This window comes from Tachysurus fulvidraco, chromosome 8, assembly GCF_022655615.1.
Source record: "Tachysurus fulvidraco isolate hzauxx_2018 chromosome 8, HZAU_PFXX_2.0, whole genome shotgun sequence".
NCBI classification, from domain to species: domain Eukaryota; kingdom Metazoa; phylum Chordata; class Actinopteri; order Siluriformes; family Bagridae; genus Tachysurus; species Tachysurus fulvidraco.
The window spans coordinates 2920500-2925499 of NC_062525.1; the positions used below are offsets into that span (position 1 = coordinate 2920500).

At 42.5% G+C, this 5000-nt stretch overlaps 1 protein-coding gene across 8 annotated transcripts in view; it reads left to right on the forward strand.

The window, feature by feature from the left end:
* Positions 1-5000, forward strand: part of odad2 (outer dynein arm docking complex subunit 2) — a 78390-nt gene that overhangs the window by 70163 nt on the left and 3227 nt on the right. The gene's annotated exons all lie outside the window — the stretch shown is intronic.

A 5000-nucleotide genomic window follows, 5' to 3' on the forward strand; every position in this document is an offset into this window, starting at 1 on the left:
TCGCTCTCCTGTGCACACTGGGTGTGTTATGGACATGTTCTTGTTCATTTTTAAAAGGCTGCTCATAAACCCGTTCACCGTCGCTGTGCACAAGCATCATTTCCTTTACAGAAACAGAGCAGCACAACCCAAAAACCAGCGAGTGTGACCTTAACCGTGACACAACACACAGATGATCATGTTGGAGCATTACACAGTGACAGTGTGATGGAGCTTCTGAATGTCCAGGCAGTAGACGTCCAGGTAGAGCAGCTCCACATTAGCTAGGCTAACTGCACAGTAAACATACCACCCAGGTCACTTTGTACATGTGCAGTTCAGGACTAAAAGTCTTTAATGTATTGGCACCCTTCTAGTCTGTCCATTGGTACAAAGAGCTGAGCACATAACACTTGGATGTGGATCATCTTAGTAGAGTATTTAATGTACTGCACTTTATTAAACACTATTACAGTGTAGCCAACTTACTAACTTGAAGTTTGCTGAAAGTTAGTGGATCATAGAAACTGTCCAAGACATGACACAGCTCTTCAGACCAATCAACAGAGCAGGAGGACTCGATTCACTTCTATGGTTAAAGCCACCAACCAATCACTGATCAGCATCGTCTTTAACACCCAATCACTGATCAGCATTGTCCTAAACAACCAATCACTGATCACCATTGTCCTTAACAACCAATCACTAATCACTATTGTCCTTAACACCCAATCACTAATCACCATGGTCCTTAACACCCAATCACTAATCACCATTGTCCTTAACAACCAATCACTAATCACCATTTCCTTAACACCCAATCACTGATCACCATTGTCCTTAACAACCAATCACTGATCAGCATTGTCCTTACCAACCAATCACTAATCACCATTGTCCTTAACAACAAATCACTGATCAGCATTGTCCTTAACAACCAATCACTAATCACCATTGTCCTTAACACCCAATCACTGATCAGCATTGTCCTTAACAACCAATCACTAATCACCATTTCCTTAACACCCAATCACTGATCACCATTGTCCTTAACAACCAATCACTGATCAGCATTGTCCTTAACACCCAATCACTGATCAGCATTGTCCTTAACAACCAATCACTAATCACCATTGTCCTTAACACCCAATCACTGATCAGCATTGTCCTTAACACCCAATCACTAATCACCATTGTCCTTAACACCCAATCACTGATCAGCATTGTCCTTAACACCCAATCACTAATCACCATTTCCTTAACACCCAATCACTGATCACCATTGTCCTTAACACCCAATCACTGATCACCATTGTCCTTAACACCCAATCACTGATCACCATTGTCCTTAACACCCAATCACTGATCACCATTGTCCTTACCAACCAATCACTAATATCCACAGTTCCAAGAAGCCAATTATCTACATTTTTCCCAAAAAACAATGAATGATCTGTATTGTTCTGAGCATCACTGTACCCAGTCACCTAACCACTGTTCAACATTAATCACTGCTCCTAATCACTGCTCCTAATCACTACCAACCACTGATCCCCATGTTCCTGGTCATTTTCATTCAGTAGTAGACCAACATCTTAAATATTCCTGGCTATAGTTGTTTAGTTTTACAGGCTGCAATCATCAACCCTCCTGCGACCAGACTTCTTCCCCAGACATCAGGATTTTTATTAGCAGAACTCAGGAGACACAAGTTTATATTCATCTAAACTCTTTCTTTTTTTTGTTTGTTTTTTTACACACACACACAGTGTCCCGTTTGACGTAGTGCTGCTGCCAAACTGATAAGGATAAGTGTGTATTATTAGCATGGCACTAACTGAAAGCTAACATTACGCTCACAAATTACACGTCCGTAACGAGAGAATAATAGGGGGCCGAAAACAGAACCTTGTGGGAAGCCGTGCGGCTTAAAGACTGCTCTCCGTCGATGCTAACAGACTTCTGTTTTCAAGTCTGTCCAAAGAAACAGACATCTCTGTCTGACTGGAGCAACAGTTACAGTAGTGTTTTCATTTCCTGGACTGAAAATATCTCGTATTAATGCTGCAGATTTACTGAAAATAAATCCCAGCAGATCGTTTCCAGTGGATCTGATTCTAACTGTACAATAAATCAGACTCTTTCAAAACAGTCAGTACAGATGTTCTATTCCTCCCACGTCTCGTCTCGTCTCTCTCTCTCTCTCTCTCTCTCTCTCTCTCTCTGAGGTTAGTGACTGGAAGGACATGCCTAACTACCAACATCAAACAAATGTAGCATGTTTGACTGAAGGACAGGAATTTATGAGATGCTGAGTGGAGTGTGTGGGCATGTTTTAGTCATCGGGACTGTGAACGTTAACACGACTGTTTGTCTGCTCGCCGTCTGCCAGGTCTCAGTTCTCCACATAGCCTAAAAATATGTGCATCATACACACAACCTTTATTTCTCCAAACATGACAAGAGCTCTAAAGTTTTCCCGAAGCCTTTCGACTTGCATCTCGACTTGCATCCATTGTCCTTAACACCCAATCACTGATCACCATTGTCCTTAACACCCAATCACTGATCACCATTGTCCTTAACACCCAATCACTGATCACCATTGTCCTTAACACCCAATCACTGATCACCATTGTCCTTAACACCCAATCACTGATCACCATTGTCCTTAACACCCAATCACTGATCACCATTGTCCTTAACACCCAATCACTGATCACCATTGTCCTTAACACCCAATCACTGATCACCATTGTCCTTAACACCCAATCACTGATCACCATTGTCCTTAACAACCAATCACTAATCATCATTGTCCTTAACAGCCAATCACTAATCACCATTGCCCTTGACAACCAACCACAGATCAACAATATCCTTCACAACCAATCACTGATCACCATTGTCCTTAACACCCAATCACTGATCACCATTGTCCTTAACACCCAATCAGTGATCACCATTGTCCTTAACAACCAATCACTAATCATCATTGTCCTTAACAGCCAATCACTAATCACCATTGTCCTTAACACCCAATCACTGATCACCATTGTCCTTAACACCCAATCACTGATCACCATTGTCCTTAACACCCAATCACTGATCACCATTGTCCTTAACACCCAATCACTGATCACCATTGTCCTTAACACCCAATCACTGATCACCATTGTCCTTAACACCCAATCACTGATCACCATTGTCCTTAACACCCAATCACTGATCACCATTGTCCTTAACAACCAATCACTAATCATCATTGTCCTTAACAGCCAATCACTAATCACCATTGCCCTTGACAACCAACCACAGATCAACAATATCCTTCACAACCAATCACTGATCACCATTGTCCTTAACACCCAATCACTGATCACCATTGTCCTTAACACCCAATCAGTGATCACCATTGTCCTTAACAACCAATCACTAATCATCATTGTCCTTAACAGCCAATCACTAATCACCATTGTCCTTAACACCCAATCACTGATCACCATTGTCCTTAACACCCAATCACTGATCACCATTGTCCTTAACACCCAATCACTGATCACCATTGTCCTTAACACCCAATCACTGATCACCATTGTCCTTAACACCCAATCACTGATCACCATTGTCCTTAACACCCAATCACTGATCACCATTGTCCTTAACACCCAATCACTGATCACCATTGTCCTTAACACCCAATCACTGATCACCATTGTCCTTAACAACCAATCACTAATCATCATTGTCCTTAACAGCCAATCACTAATCACCATTGCCCTTGACAACCAACCACAGATCAACAATATCCTTCACAACCAATCACTGATCACCATTGTCCTTAACACCCAATCACTAATCACCATTGTCCTTAACACCCAATCACTGATCACCATTGTCCTTAACACCCAATCACTGATCACCATTGTCCTTAACACCCAATCACTGATCACCATTGTCCTTAACAACCAATCACTAATCATCATTGTCCTTAACAGCCAATCACTAATCACCATTGCCCTTGACAACCAACCACAGATCAACAATATCCTTAACAGCCAATCACTAATCACCATTGTCCTTAACACCCAATCACTTCACATAGCCTAAAAAAAACACCCAGTTCTCCACATAGCCTAAAAATATGTACATCATACACACGACCTTTATTTCTCCAAACATGACAAGAGCTCTAAAGTTTTCCCGAAGCCTTCCGACGTGCGCCTCGACTCGCGTTTCGTTTTTAAGCGGAAGAGAAGAAGAAAGACGTCATTGAACTGTACCGCGCTAAATTGTTTTCTGTGTCGTTTCTGCTGCTTTCGAAACATCCTGCAATTTGTTTTACTACAAAATTCTGGTTTTCTTGGTCCGACACACAGGGATGTTCTTTGCTACGTCTAATTCAACAGTCACTCCATGACCGTTTTCTCACACTGATCCGTGTCCCTGTGTGATAATAAGCCGGTGTTTACAGGATGGTGGGTTTCTGTAGTCTGAGGTTTCACACTGCTCCTACTTTCCCTGGAGTTAACACTGAATCGTGGCTCTTCACAATCTGATGTTTCTCTACACTCTACATCCCTAAACCCTGCTGCAACCTTCTTCTTATTTACATATTCACGTATCTACATCCTGATGGGATAAATCCGCCGCGTGACCTCTTTAAATAACGGCTCGTCTCACGCTTTCACGTCGCTGAGGAAAAAAGTTCGGCTCTGTGCTTCATCACCCGAGCAGCTTCTGTTATCTTTCACAGCTTTCTCATCTTTTTTGCCCTTTTTAACTTTGTCCTGTAGTCGACCAGACGTTCGTCCCTCTGTATCAGACTTCAGGGTGTCGTATTTCCCCCTCGCTACGGCACACACTCCTGTGGTGTTCGGTGTTTAGTCTCCTGACTGTATCTACCGAGCAGTTTTTGTTCTGTGTCTCTGCATGCTGGTTTTGGGGTAACAGTGAGGTGTAGAGCTATGAGAACCTAGGGGTAACAGTGAGGTGTAGAGCGATGAGAACCTGGGGGTAAC